At 44.6% G+C, this 16,089-nt stretch overlaps 1 protein-coding gene across 3 annotated transcripts in view; it reads left to right on the top strand.

The window, feature by feature from the left end:
• Window positions 1-10,893: 10,893 nt before the first annotated feature.
• The window catches only part of BACH1 (BTB domain and CNC homolog 1), a 42,847-nt gene continuing 37,651 nt past the window's right edge, over window positions 10,894-16,089 (top strand). The window contains exon 1 of one of the 3 annotated variants that reach the window (XM_026515396.4): window positions 10,894-10,989. The gene's annotated coding sequence lies outside the window, so the exon portion shown is untranslated. Of the gene's footprint in view, window positions 11,086-16,089 lie in introns of all 3 variants that reach the window. The other 2 variants (XM_048214993.2, XM_048214994.2) reach the window with 2 other exon arrangements.

Genomic DNA, 16,089 nt, shown 5'->3' on the forward strand with positions numbered 1-16,089 from the left:
ACAGCTGCTAAACGTTGAAATTCCATGATATCTTTGTTCAAGTCCACGCCTCACATGGGTTGCTCCCTGTCAGTGCTGGAATGCAGTGGGGGATACTAAGGCAGACCCATTCACGGAGCCACAGGGCTCCTACCAGTATCAGAGTAGACTCAAGGATTTCCTGATGGTTTTGCTGACCCTTCATTAGCATGTACCCCATTCCTAGGACACTTCCATGCAACCTTCTCCCCCACTTGCCTTCACTTGAGGTCAGACTTATAATGGAGTCTTATGGTTCTGCCAATCTTTTCTGACTCCCTCCCTACTTCCTTTCATAGAAGCACTCCTCCTAATCAAATGTTTAATCTCGTCTCGGTGTCTGCTTTCTGGAGGACCTGGACTAACACACTTGAGTTCTTATTTGGTTTACCCTGGTAATTATGCTAATCACAACTTGCAGAGAGTTCTTCCTGGCGCCGATCTGGGGGAAATGATGTTTACCACTGTTCTCAGAAGTCTCCGTTTCCATTTCTCCAGTGGTTCCTTTTTGCCTTCATTCGATTTCCCACCATATTTTAACATGGAGAGCCCCCGCCCCTTCTCTGATTTCCTTCCTGCCAGTGATGTTTAATAGGCCTGTCTTCATCCGCCCCTTTTTCTCTCCCTGCTCCTGGAAACCTCGAGTTGCCATCTGTCAACAATATTGTTCAGTAGGGTCTGTTTCACATATCTGCATTGTCTCAATATCTGTTGCAGTCTTACTATGGAGGATGTGCACGCAGATACCTTTCATAGACCAGAAAGGAGGGCATCTTTATACAACGAAGGACATTGTGCATACTGGAATTTTACCATTTTGGGGGATTCCTTATAATTGTACATTCTATATTAGCTCCCATGAATTTAAAGACTCATTTCGTGTAATATTGGGCAAATAACTTCTCCAACTCACAAATCCCTCATCGTGAAATAGGGATGGGCATACATGCCCCTTTTGGTCGTTGTGAAGATTACATGAGATGATATCGATGATATCTAGCCCTGTGCCCAGCATTCATCAAATGTTGGTTTGTTCCTCTACCTAGGCGACTCAGAATCTAAGATAGCTCTTGGTTGTGTCAAGAAGAATTAAATTAAAAACATTCACAGGTAAGAAGGACTCACAGAGAAGTTGGCACAGCTAAGTGGCGAGGCAAGATTTGAACTCAGATCTTCTGTCCCCGGAGCCTGCCCTAATTACTGATCGTTAATTATAAAATAAGACATAAAGTATCTTCAGTTCTGTCTTAGGTCAGGCTCCCCAGAAGCAGACTTTAGACAAGGGTCCGTGTGCCCATGATTTAATTATTATTTATTATTTCTTCCTTGGGGAAGCCAGGAAGGAAATGGAAGAAGAAGGATAGGGAAGGAGAGAGAGCCAAACAAGGCCCTACAGGAGGTAGGCTCAGCCTGATGCCACAGGAGAACTTGGAGAATAGCAAGGGAGTTGACTTTATACCTCTGTGCCCATCAACTTGGCACCTGGGGCAGGTCGATTAGCAGGCATTTCCGGATTAGTAGATGTCTACAGAAGGGCTGCAGGTGCTGGCAATGGGGAGCAAAAGAACATGAAAGCTAGAGAGGGGCACAAAAACGGTCAAAGGCGTCTGAAGGGCCAGAGCAGATCACCCACATTGTCCACTATACCCCCCGCTTACTCCCTGTCAAGCTGTCCCATGGTTTCGTTCCACTTGAGAAGGTGCTCATCTCAGAGCACACATACGTTCTCTCTTCTGAAACCTAGCATCATGCTGGTCAATAACTAAGATTTAAATTTAAATTTAAATTTAAATTAGGGTAAAGAGCTCTTAGGTAGTTTCACACTGATAAATGATTAGTAGTCCCATTACATTAAGTGCAAAACTAAAAAACCCATGGTGCCTTCGTCTTCTTCATGCTCCCTAGTCCCTTCTCAGAATCAGCAAGATGGGGCCGGGCAGGACCTGATCTCTGCTTTTCTATTGCTTTTAATCTGGCTACATGTCTAAAATATTCTTGGCTTCCCTAATAATAAAGCTAATACTTATATAACTTATACTATGTGTTGTTCTAAATACTGTCTATATATTAACTCATGTAATGTTTACAACTATGCTAGTAATGCATATTACCATAACCCCCACTTATGGTTGAAGAAACAAGTCAAGATGGCAAAGTAGTAGAACTGGGGTTCAAACAGTCTGGCTCTATAGGCCATGCTTGTCCCCACTATGCTGAAATGCCTCTCTAAGAGGACAAAATTCCCTCCCAAAGCAGCTTATGCTAATTTGTGTTCCATCCACGGTCTTATCAATGACTCCCTGTCAACTTGAATTGGACTAGTAAGTACTCAAGACTAATATAAACACTTAGTCTCTGGACCTGGTGATTCGGATAGCGCCTTCTAATCTACGCTATCCCTGGCTTGTCCCGTAGTCCCTCCCAACAGGACTCCAGAGAGGCCAAGATTTTCCCATGTTTGACCATTACAGGTAAAAGTAATTTCAAAAAATCCCCTACCAATCATACTGCAAGAGAGAGTTGACAGACAATTTTTGTAGAAATTTGTGATTAAGTATCACAAATCATACTTAATAAAAAAATAAAGGGTACCACTGCACATTGTGTGATACAAAGCTTTCAAAATGTGATATAATTCAATGCAATAGGACAATATCAAGATCCATGGATTTAAGTTTATTTATCTGTACTTATTTATGGGATCCTCAGGGAAACTGTTTCAGAGAAAAGGGCTTTTGGTTAAGGAATCCAAAGAGCTGTGTGGCAACCTCTGCCAGCTTTCAGCTCCAAAATTCAGCTTCCTCATTTTAAAAATGGGATAATTTGTTTCATCTACAGTGTATCAAATGAAACAAAAATCTATGAAAATTATTTGTAAATTATCAAGTATTAAACACACACATATATTTAGCATATTGACCATGATTACAATAGATTTATTTGAATCTTTCCTGCTGCTTGTACTTTTATATTTGCTGTCCTTTATTTTTCTACTAATACTGATGAATTTACAATTTCTGAGGATCTTATTTTTTTGTAAAGATTTAATTTATTTGAGAGAGAGACAGCACACATGTGTGAGTAGGAGTGGGGAGGGGAGTGTGTAAACTTCCCTCTGAGGGTGGAGACTCAGGTGGGGCTCCCCTGGAGGGGGGCTGGATCCCAGGACCCGGAGATCATGACCTGAGCCACAGTCAGAGCCTTAATGGACAGAACCACGCAGGCATTCCAGTGAGGATCTTATTTTCAATATCACACTTAGAGATGGATTTTTAATAAAAATCTTAATGAATAAATAACACTTTTCAAAAGCTGTGCAAGCTCTTCGCAATAATTCCAAATTAGTCTCTGTTGCTGTCCTACTGCTTAGCAGTCCCTGCCCTTCTGTTGCCCTCCCCGGCCCCATCTGAAGACGCTCAAAGTCTTAAGACTTCATGGTTCTCAGGTATAGTTTTCTATTCTAGGTACTCTCCTCCATTTTCCTATCAAAACATATTTGAACCCTATCTGCCCTGAGTATTTTTATAAACTTATTCTCTCTAGAGTGGTTGTGATTGTCCTTGAATGTGGCTTCATGTTTTTGCCCTTTGAAAGAACTTTCATTTTAACAGAGAACTTTTGAACATGCAAAACTTTCATCCCCAAAACTTAATCTCCAAGGGATTTCAGGCACCAAGTAGAGAAGCAAGAAAGGCAAAGCCCAATTTGTCTGGATCTGATAACAGAAACATGGACTCTTGTCTATTAAATAGACAGACTGATGGAGATGTCTATGATTATTTTTGTTCCTTTCTATGGCACGTCATGCGGTGCTTGCAAATGGCTTGATGCTTGACTTCTCATTGCTAAGGACAAAGAATCAAATTATGTTAGAGCTTGTTTTTAGAAACCCAAGGGGCACATGTAGCTAATTAGAGATATGCCCTCGGTTTCCTTTTCTTGTTTATCCTGAGGGATATAAAAAAAAAAACATTCCCGATGGTATTTCTTCTGGAAATCTTATTTAGCCAGGAGGCAATTTTCTAGTGTTCTAATCAATTTAAATTGATGCTTTTAGAACTCTAAGCTTAATATTAATTCTAAAGCCGCCTTTTATTTAGGTAAAATTTTCAAATTATTAGTACGAAGAAGATATTTCTTTTTATTAAATGGAATTCAACATCTCTTCATTCCTATTACTTCGCTGCATCGATGTGGATTTAACATATATTTCTTTATTTTGGCTGCTTTAAGTGGATCTGCCTCTTTCAATTCATGCAATCTATTAATTATGATGCAGATTTTTGATTAGTTATTCAGATATAAAATGCATAATAACAGAGGAAGAATTTAAATGATCAGAATAATTCCATGCAATTTCTTATGCCCTCCCAGTGTTTTTGCAGAGCTTAAATCCATGAAATTGTTTTGAAAGATTTTAACTTCCTTCCCCCCCCCCCCCATTTGGCAGCTGTCCCATGTTTCAAAGAGCCATTTCCTGGAATTTTATCAGAGTATTTTTACTAGCTTCTCTGCATCTCTGTTTTCTTATTTGTGACCTCGTAATATCTAAGAGGAGATGGCAATCCTGAAGTCAGTAATACTATTCTTCATAATTTCATAAGTAAGATCTACTTTTTTGCCCTTCTGCTCTCAACCTGTTATGCTGCTGCGGAGTGCCACCCATTTGCCAGCTTCCAGGGTCCTGTGTGCAGGTTGCACATGTTCACAACAATCCATTTATTCCCACATAACCTGGGATGCATGCTTGCAGGGGTTCTCAGTGCATGCGTTTATTTTTATTTTTTATTTTTTTAAAAGATTTTATTGTTTAATTGACAGAGACAGACAGCCAGCGAGAGAGAACACAAGCAGGGGGAGTGGGAGAGGAAGAAGCAGGCTTTCCAGCGGAGGAGCCTGATGTGGGGCTCGATCCTGGAACACCCGGATCACGCCCTGAGCCGAAGGCAGACGCTTAACGACTGCGCCACCCAGGCGCCCCTCAGTGCATGCGTTTAAACAGAATGATATGGGGGGACAAAGCCTTGAGATGAAGAAGGGGTATCAGTTGAGACTACATCTGGCTTCATGTAATAGAAACTGAACTCCTGAAGCTTAACCAAATAGAGTTTTCGTTCTCTGGGATGATTAGCAAGTGAACCCCACAAGGAGGGCTGGTCAGCTGCTCAGGTAGCCATCAAGGACCTGAGCTTCCTTTTAGCTTCCTGTTCTACTATCCTTAGGCTGTGGTTTTCATCCTCAAGGTTGAAAGAAAAGAGCTCCACCTCCAGTCTTTTGACAGGGAGGGCAAAGGGTAAAAGTGCATACCAGCTGATTTGCTCCTCTGTTATCAGGAAAGTAAGAGCTTTCCTGGAAGTTCCATAAAGTGCATGTTTGCTTATATCTGGCTGAGGAGAGCTAGGTCACATGGCTAAGGGAGTCTGGGGTGGTGTTTTTAAGTGTTTTTGAGCACAATTAGAATTATGTTAGAAAGGAAGAAGGGGGATTGGGTAGACAACCAGCAACGTCTGCCAAAAAGGGATTTAGGAAAAGGGAAGTGAGTGGGAATAAAATGTCCCTGGTCTAAAGGTCAGTCCCGAAGTCACTAATGATGAATATACAGAGTGTTTCTGTGAAGCAGCTCGCACCTGGACCAAGCCACGCTGGGCTTTGCCTTGTGAAACTCCCCACATTCTGAACTTGAACTTGCAGATGCGGGAAGCTGAGCTGCTGATACATGGGTGTCAGTCTGTCTTTCGGATGCACACTCACCCGAAGCTGCAGAGGCAGGAAGAAAACAGCAAAGATAATTTATCAGTTCACAATGAGAATATTGCCAGCAAGTGTACCAGATGTTCACCAACCACCAGTCTCAGGAAGATATATGTGAAGCCAAATCATTAGAAAGAAACCAGAGAGGGATGTGAGTAGGGTGACCTTGATGGCTGATCTAGTGGAGCCAAACCATAGTAGCCTGCGGCTCCTCTCCTCCTGATGTACTCAGGAACAAAATACTATATCCTTGGCCAATGTGCCCTCCTCCCTGGGCAGCACAAGAGATGTGTGCCTTGTTTATGCCTCTGTTTCTTTCTCCCTTTTCTTGGCTTCAGATTTTGAGTATCTCCCCTTTTTGATGCTCCTGATATGTGTTCATATATTCTTTCTGGCTACCCCCAAGTCTTGGCCTCGTGAGTCAGTCAGGGAGCTGGCAAGAAACATATGGGACCACTTACAAGAGTGAGGACAGGTAACCCTCCAAGGGACAGTGGTGCACCCTGAGGCTCACCAAGGTGGGGAGGTATAGCACTGACTTCTAGAATGATGCTGCTTTGGCTGTAGCTTTAGGTGAAGGCTGCCTGACAAGAACTGAGGTCTTCGGTAGAGGAATATGGCTACAGCCAACCTACTGCCTGGCAGAGAATGCCTCCCATTATCCAAATACAACCAGAAGCAAGGCAGCAGTGGAACCCATGGATTCTGTGCCTAGAGACCTTCATCCTGCAACACACAGCAAGGTGGAGAAGGCCAGAGAGGCAGTCTGGAGTGGCCAATAATGACAATCCAGCGACCCCAATTGACAGTTCTATCTCTTTGTGGCAATACCCCTATCTGTCCTCTGATCCAATAGGTCTCCTTTCATAGCTTTTAAATCTCAGAGGTCAGCCAGCATTCTACTCTGCTTCCAAAGTGCTTCCTACCTACAGCAGCCCAGTCCAGGAAACAGGTTGTTGTGATGGGGGTGGTGGGGTGGTGCAGAGGGTTGGGTAGGCGGGGTCCTCAAGGCCTGTGCTCATTTTCTCTTCCTTAGGCTTTCAGTACTTCTTTCTTTCACTGTGGTCACTTCAGCCCAACCCCCAGTTAGCTCAGTCTTGACTGATCAGGTTTCCTTTCTTACCTGGCTGTTAGGAAGCTACAGAAAATTCAGTAGCTCATCTTTATCAAGGAAATATACACATTTTTTTGTATTGGAGCATGAGTACATCCAGCTCAGGGCTTCTCAACCCTGACATTACTGACACTTGGGGCCAGAGAATTCTTTGTTGTGAATGGGGAATAGAGTTTTTTATCCATGGGGACTGTCCTGTGTGCTGTAGGATGTTTAATAGCATCTCTGGCCTCTATCCACTAGATATCAGTAGCATCCCCTCCCCTCCTTTTCAACACCAATATTTCTGGCGGTGGTGGGGGGGCAAAATTGGCCTCTGTTGAGACCAGTTTTGGTGGTGAATAAAATGGTATAGGCCAGAGGTGAGTTAAAGTATAGCCCCTCTACCGACTGTGTCACTTTTACTAAATATGTATATGTACATTTATATATATTATATATACGGAATTTTGAGGACATTTTTAGTAAAACAAATATATTATGGAATGGAATTTAATACTTGCACGAATTTTAAAGATAAAAGATCAGGAGGTGCAGGATATATAATCCTTGATGGGAACATCAACAGATACATACAAGAAAGGTATCAGGCTGGATTTTTCTCTGTTCTTTGCAGATGTGTGACCTTGGCTGAAGGCTCTGTATGTGCCGTTTCTGACTCAACAATAAGGACAAACGTCACTGGCTCCACAGGAAGGCACTTGCATTGAACATTTAGTAACTTCAGTAATTTTATTTATTTATTTATTCATTCATTTATTAATTATATGATAAGTTCAATGTCCAGCATGAGCTTCTGAGAGAATAACATTTTCTCTGCTTCATTATATAAATATATGCCATGAAGTGAGGGAAATTTGGGGCACCATCAGTCTGTAATTGTGGGAAATTTTAAGTGTCAGATCAGGGAGCTTGACACAGGCTTAAAATGAAAGTCTCTTCTATATAGTTTGCTTTATTGATCTGATCTTCCCTCTAAGCCCTGATCATTGGGGTTGTGATTCTTCTTGCAAATTTAGGGGATGACAAAGAAACTCCCCTTCTTGACGAGGAGGGTGACACAAATTTCACAGCCATCGTTAGTCCACTCCGGCCTCCGATTGGTTTTTGGAGGCCCAAGAATTTTTCCGTGCTGGGATTCTCCATTGAATCACTTTCGCCAGTTTGGCCTTTGTCCCATTGAGCTCTTCTCCAATACTGTCTTCTTTTTTTCTCCTTTATCTGACTTTTTTTGTTGTTTTGATCTTAGACTTTGTGCACATCTCAAGCCGGAGGTTACATTCCCTTCCCCTTTACCTCAGATGTCAGGTCAATATTAGGGCGTGTTTGTCCATGCTGCTCCAGGAAGTCTTCATTATTTTCTAATAAAATATGTTCATTTTCCATGAAAATCTCCCAACCAGGGGCAAGGGAGGTATGGTTTCAGTCACAATCCCTTTGGAGGGAAGAGTGTCAACTGGCAGTTTTTCAAGTTGGTGAGACTGATGTTTCTTTATCTTGGTAATCACCCAGAGTTAAAAGCCTATTTTTTGACCTCCCAAATTTTGTTGATTGGATAGCACATGAATTTTTACAGACCATAGGAGCTAAAGCAACAGAAATGGAGTGAATGAAGTTCTCTGGAATTAGCTTCTAAAAACAATCATATGACTTAGAGACCTCTACATACTCCCTTCAGCCCATGGAATAAAGGCCAGACTCTAGGCACAGTGTATGAGGCCCATTCTGACTTGGTTGTAATTCATTCTCTAATTTTTACCCTGTCCCTACTACACACCATAAGCTCTAACTCAGTACTTCTCAAGTGTGGTTTGACACAGGTTGACACCACCTGTGTCACGATTAAAAATGCAGATCCTTGGGTACTACTGAGACCTATGAAACCAGAATCTTTGGGGCAGGACCCAGGACTTTGTATTTTAACAAGCACCCCAGCGATTCTTTTTTTTTTTTTTTTTAAAGATTTTATTTATTTATTTGACAGAGATAGAGACAGCCAGCGAGAGAGGGAACACAAGCAGGGGGAGTGGGAGAGGAAGAAGCAGACTCACAGCGGAGGAGCCTGATGTGGGGCTCGATCCCATAACGCCGGGATCACGCCCTGAGCCGAAGGCCGACGCTTTAACCGCTGTGCCACCCAGGCGCCCCACCCCAGCGATTCTCACACTAAAACTGGAGAGTCATTCCTAGCTGTCTTGGTCTCCTCAACACATTTGTAAGACATTTCAAATAATGAAGCATATCAGAGGTCGTGCTAGAAAATATCATCCCCATCACCTAGACTAAAGAAGGAAGAGTTCCTCCCACAGGGGAGGATCTGTTCTTCATCTAGAAGAAATTGTAAAAGCATGAGAGGAAAGAAGAATATAATTTCACTGGCTTAGGGTGAAAGGAGAGTGAGGCCTTAAAAACTCTCATGTGGAAGAACCCAAATCCTTTCATGGTCTGTGTTCTTTCCTCATTTCTCAGCGTATATTTGTACCCTACTATAACTCTGGCAGTGTGGAATTCCATCTGCCTCCTACCTCTGGACTAAGAGCATGTTGCATACTGCAGAGCCCCATTCTTCCCAGTTAAGACCCAATGCAATGTCGCCTCCTGCTCTGATTTGAAGTCATAGTGAATCACTTCACTCCTTGCACTTGTCACTTTCTCATGTATTCTGGATGTAACTCAACTGTCCCTAACCTGTAAGTACAAACACAGTCATGTTAGTGATAATACCTGACTTTATTATCTTGGTAACCTTTTTTGCACTGGAAGCTCCAGGGCTGTCTTCCTGTGTTCAAGAATGAGTCCACACACCACGGTGCTGCGGCTGTTCAGCCACCAATTTCTCTCCATCTCCTTTCTCTCTCCACTTGAACTCACAGCCAACAGCAAAATCCCTTCGCACAGACTATCCGAACTACAATCAGGTTGGCTGGCACAGTCTCAGTTCTCTCTAGATTGATAAGCTTGGGCTTTGCCGCGTGTGTATCTTTTCGCAGAGACAGTGCTTTGCACTCCAGAGGTGCTAAATGGCTTGGGAACATAATTTTAAAACTGACAATTGGATAAACACCAGAATAAGCATCAGAGGAGGAAAGCCCCACCAGGGCTCGAGCTGATCCGGCTGACGCCACTGGTCTCTGAACCTGGCTCCAAGTTTCCTGGCAGCCACAGCCTAAAGGGGAACACCTGTTAGCCGGACGCCCTTATTTTCTTTGTCAGACAGAAGAAGTAGGGCTGCCAGATGCTTTCCACAAAATCCTGGATGCACTCGATACATCCTACCAGCAAGCTCAAATACCACCTTGCGAACCCGGGCGCCCAGCCGCCCTTAAGGGATGGCAAAGGAGGGGTCTGGGGAGGGACCTCCTGTTGTCCGCGGGACTCTGGGCTCTAGGCAGTTTCGCTCAATTCCGAGCATCCTGGCAACACTTGGGGCCAGGAGGCCGTCAGCCTTTTCCTTTCTGCCCACACTTGGGAAGGAGGAGGAGGTGGTCCTCGGTGGCCTTTCCGTTCAGGCGGCCGGCTGTGCTCGCAAAGCGGAGCCATGCGCGGACCCCGCCGCCGCCGCCTCCCGGAGCTCTGCTCCGCGCCCGCGCGGTCCCTGCCCACGACCTCTCCCGTGGACCTCGGGCGGGTGCAGCCCCTCCAGCCGCTACAGCCACCGGGATCCCGCCGGCCCCAGCCAGCCGACAGAGGCCTTGAGTGTGGGCGGGGTCTCCGGTGTGGGCGGGGCCTAGAGATGCGGGGTGGGCGGGGCGGGGCCTCGCGGGGCGGGCCCATGGGGCGGGGCCTCCGGCGGGCGGGGTTTCAGCGCCGGGGGGGTGGTGGCGGCCTCGCCGGCGGCCGAGGGGAGGAGAGGGGAAGGGAGGGGAGGGGAGGAGAGGGGAAGGGAGGGGAGGGGAGGGGAGGGGAAGGGAGGGGAGGGGAGGGGAGAGGAGAGGAGAGGAGGGAGGGGAGGGGACGGGAAGGGAGGGGAGGGGAGGAGAGGGGAGGGCCAGGGAGGGAAGGGGGCGGCCGGCCGCCGGGAGGGAGTGAGTCACCTGACCGCTGCCCGCGCCGCCCGCGGGGCTCGCTAGCTGCCGTCAGTCGGGCCGCGCGGCGCCTCGGCTCTGGTGAGTGGCTCGGCGTTCCTCGCGTCCTTCCCGGGAGGGTCCGCGCAGCGGCGAGCGGTCGGGGCTGCCTGCCTATGAGGGGCCGCCCGCGGGCAGGTCCGGGGAGGCGGGGATCCGGGGAGGGGGAGGCGGGCGGCGGCTTTCTGGGCGGGGGGCGGTGGCGGCCCCTCTTCCTGGAAGTGGCCTCGGCCGCCGGAAGGGGCGACTTGCCTGAGCCCCGTGCTGCTAGCGCGCGGCCAGCGCTGTTGTTTACCGGCTCGCGCTGCACTTTCCCCTCCGGGCGGGCGCGGTGGGCGCGGTGGGGCGGGGGGCGGGGAAGCGCCCGGGGCCGCGGGGCGCCCACTGCCCCCGCCTCCGCCTCTCGGTCGCCCGGGTCCGAGCCCGGCCCTCCTAGCCGCGGCCCGCCCGGACTGTGACACATCAGCACCGCCCGCGCGGCCGGCCGCGGCTCCGTATTGTCCTCCCGCCCCCTCCCACCACCCTCAGCAGCCGCAGCGTCCCGCGAGCTGCTTGTCTCCGGTCTGCCGGGCCAGGGTGTCTGCGGCGCGTGGAGTCACGTTAAGAATGGCCGAGGTCGTGGCTGGAGCAGAAATGCCACCTTGCGGGGCTGGGTTGAGCCAAGATTGGTTTGGAGGACCGGACATCCCAGAGCTTCCTTTGTTGGAGTTTTGCCCACACGTTGTAATTAAGACTCCCACAGTGTGGTGAGGGTGGGTGCTGATTACCGAGACACCAGCTTTGTGCTTGTCTAATGGAACACGAGTGCCATTGCTTTCTCCTTCTTGCGCGGCGGTTTTGTCACTGAGTAGCATTGTGCGGAATGCCTTTGTGCAGTGAGCCTTCTGCGTTAAACTTGGGCTGATGAAGGTATAGTGTAGTAGTAATTGTGAAAGGCGTGTGTGGGAAAAACAAGCTACTATGTGATGCTTGAAGGAACAAAGATTGTTTTGTAGGGATGCTTATCTATTTGGAGAACTGTATCAGTGTTGGGACTGTTACCCATGGTGGATGTCACTACTGCGGCTTTGTTCATATACTTTAACGCTCCTTATATCCGGAGGCTTTGCATTCTGAGCAGTCCAGAAAGATAAGGGGGGGGGGGGGACACCGGACGTGTTGGTGACAGAGCACTTGAGCGCTTCACATGGTCAAGCAGAGAAATGGGAAGAGGTAGGCTGGCTTCTTCCTGGTCTTGGGTAGTGGTGCAAGGGCTGGGTTGGCTGGGTTGGGCTTGAAGGCACTTGCCACTTCTGTCTTTGGCTAAAGAAGTCTGGGGAGAAAAGGACTCTTGGTGAGTCAGCTTAGAGTGGGATGGCTTTGGTTTAGTGACTGCATTGCATAGTGTGTTATTGTTGTTTAACATGGCTGGGTCTAGTGGTTTACCATTGTTCAATATGTTGGTTGGATAACAAGGTAGGATGACTCCTTAAAAAAGTTGGGTTGCTGAGTCATTCACCCCAGCCTGAGAGGTAATTAAGAACAGCTGGTGCAGATACGCTCATCACATGCCTCCACCATAAAAGGCCAAGGAGCGCTCAAGAGGGGTTGCTTCAGAGGGCTGAAGGGGACCCAGCCCGGGTTGTCTGTTTTGATACAGGTAATGAGTGGGTGAAGTGCAAGAGCAGCCTTAGGAAGTGGCCAAGTGGTGCTGAGGTTGTGTTTAAACGCGGAGCGGCCTCATGACCTACTGCCTGAGAATAAATTTGTGCTGGAGAGAGCTAAACCTGAGGAAGAAATTTACAACTAGGAGTAACCTAATAACAGGATTGTTATAAAAATCTTTACTACCTTTACTGTACTTAGCTTTTTGTTTCCCTCTTGTGGTTTTGTTGTTATGTGGTTTATACATTTCAAAAAGTGAACTTAATTTGTTCTTCATAAAAACTTCTTTATGAGCACATAGGAGACTTCCTCTTGGTTTTCATGGCCCTTGGCTTTTCATGCATACAGTAGTCGTTTCTGGTGGCAGAGACAATGGTAAGGAGAATATGAGTGGAATTGGCAGGTTGCATTGCGTCAAGTCTAGAAAGAGCTGTCTAATGAAAGGTAAACCATCTGTATATATATACACGTTTCATTCTCTTCGTTATGGTGCTTGAGTGTATTTACTTCTTAGATCATTACATCTTGCTTTAAAAATGACCCAAGCTCAGGAGCCAGCCCCCATTGTTAACAAAGTTTAGGAATGGAAAATGTGGAAGTGGGGAGGCGGAGACTGGCCCTACCTGTGGTCAAAGAATGACTAATTCTTATTGATGGTAATTCACTTAAAACATTTTATAAATGGAAAAATAGTTAATTTTGTTGCTCTAAGTTTAGGACTATAGGAGATTAGAAATCATGAATTTTTTATAGGTATTAGCATCTCTAAAGTGGAGTGCCAGATGATTCATTTGGAAAAAAATATTAAAACTTTGATTTTTAAAATTTTAATTTTATGTAAAATAAGAAAGCTTCAAGATACAGATGAACAGTAGTACATACATGTTATATAATGTGGGTACCTGCTTCTCTTTTTCTGTTGGGGAACATAAAGAATTTGTTAACCACAGCCAATAACATTCTTTCAGTAACTGGAGTATTTTTTTAAACTTCTGATTTCCTCTTAAGAGCTAGCATTCTTTCAAAATGTTCTTAATATTAATTTAATTTTTATTGCATATGTAGTTCTATTCTTTTTATGCTGTACTTTAAAGATTCAAAGCTTGAATGTAAATTTATTACATTGTTGATATCAGGAATGGAAATAAAAAAATGCATAGTTGCTCTTTACATATGATACCATGTATTTTGAATTTGGAGACAAGCCAGGTGTTTGGTTTGCTTAATATATATATGATCTGAAATGTAGTAATATGGAAAAGGGTGCAGTGGAAGCACCTGAAGATAATTTATACATTGGAGTATGACTTGTATATAACAAATTCTTTTAAAAGTTATTTTGTTCTGTTACTCCTTGAAGTCACTTTTTGGGGGGCCAAGTTTACATCTGCTTTAGTAAGGATTAATAAGACTACATATTCAGCAAATCACTTGGGAAGTGAAATTTCCCCCCTTAGGAGAATGTGTGTATTTAGAAAATCAGCTTCTAAGTTTGCTAAGATTGTGAGAAATGATGTTTAGAATAATAATTTGCAAAGTTCTTTAAAATGACTAGTTGTCAGAAATTCTCTTCACAGTATAGATCTCTCCAAGACTTACGTTTTATGAATCAACTTCTTTCAATTTTCTGACTAGTGTTCTGTTAATGGGAACATTGCTTTAACCTGAAAACTCACCTTTCCTTAGGGTTCTGTTAAATGGAGGGTGTATTTTATGTGGTGGAATATGACTTATGAAACTTCAGATTTAAAAAAATATGCCCAATAATCTACCAAAGCCCAAGGTCTGGGTAAATTGAGCAGTCTTTGCCAGAATCCAGGCCTCTTGAAGAGAGTAAACATTTCAGAACTGCAGATAAAATATAGACTTACACCACCATGAAACCTGGACTTCTGGCTTACTCCGTGGATAGCATTAACAACTGAAGTTGTAGGTTTGGTCACTGTACAGCTAATAGAGAGGCAGTCAGCAAAGTGGTTCAAGTGGGAGATCTGGAGCCAGACTGCTTCTGGTCAGGTTCTGGCTCTATTACTTACCGGCTTTAAAAGCCTTGGGCAAGTTGCTTCACCTAGTTGTGCCTCCTTTTCTCATCTGCAAAATAGGGATGATGATGATAGAATGTATGTCCTAGAGACTGTTTGGACATTAAGTGCAATAATACGTGTTAAGTGTTGGCTCTGTCTTAAACATTAATACATTTTCGGTGTTACTGTCTGTTCACAATCAAGGAAGTGCTCAGTTACACAGCCATATTTTGCAGCCTCTTTGAACTGAATTACAACCATTGATCACAAGGAAGACTGAAGAGAGCATGCGGATGCACAACACGTTGCTGCTACTGGAAAAACAGCTCCAGTGAACATTCTGATGTTAAGTCAGTAGCAGCAACTCAAACACCCAACTTCTGAGGGCAATGAACACAGGATATGGATTTTACTAAAAGGGTCTAACCATCTCAGCAAAGGCCCAGAGATGGTCATCACTGGTTAATTGGAATTGGCTTTTGAAGAAATAAAAACACTTTCCATTCTGCATCTAGTCAGTTCTGTATGTAATATTTGAGGACTCTGGTCTGGCAGGTTTAGTAACCTGTTCACTTCTGCCTTGCTTATTATTATCAGGGCAGACTCATTTCTTAGCTCTCACTCCCAAGCAGTTTTTGGGGAGCATCTGGAGTGTAAATATACCTGCCAATTACTTCTAAGTATTGTATTTTCTTTAAATGACATGCCTACGCCAAGATAGAAAAATTAGCCATAATAAACAGTGGATATGTTTATCGTGTGGCTTCTTGCACCTGTAGGTCATTCAGAATGGTTGTGTCAAACATTCTGACCATCCTGTAGGCTAGAGTGTGAGTTTCTTTTAATTTATTTATGTATATATATATATGTATATAATCTCGACATCCAATGTGGGGCTCGAACTCAGAACATGAAATCAAGAGTCACATGTTCTTCCAACTGAGCCAGCCAAGATCCCCAGAGTATGAGTTTCTTGATGATGAAGATACATATCTTCTGTTTTATCTCCCATGGAACATCGAATGGCCTTGGCTGTGTTTGTTCCGCAGACTTTTGGTTGCTGCTCTGGTGGTATGGTATGGTATGGCTTCATTTTAGTTCTGTGGTTTTCAAACTTGGGAATTTTTGAAAAAATGAAGGAGAGAACATATTATGTGCTGTACGTCTTAAGTTATGTTAAAAGTGTAAGTTGAAACTTTTGATCATTTAAAATTCTGCTTTCTGTTTTCATTATTGATATGAGTATTGAGGAAGCAGCTGGATTTAAGTCTTTCTTTTAGTTTATCTCCTGAGATAGAAAGAAAATTTGTCTTGTGACTTCTTTTCACCTGTAATTGATTTAGAATTGAATTGTGCAAAATGTAATTTGGATTGTCCAGATGTTAGACCTCTTATGTATCTAATACTTGCCCTTCATATCCTCACTCCTCTAGAACAGATCTTTTGTTGTATTTAGGATCAGGGATAGTTTAGA

The sequence above is a fragment of the Ursus arctos genome, unplaced genomic scaffold, assembly GCF_023065955.2.
Source record: "Ursus arctos isolate Adak ecotype North America unplaced genomic scaffold, UrsArc2.0 scaffold_4, whole genome shotgun sequence".
NCBI classification, from domain to species: domain Eukaryota; kingdom Metazoa; phylum Chordata; class Mammalia; order Carnivora; family Ursidae; genus Ursus; species Ursus arctos.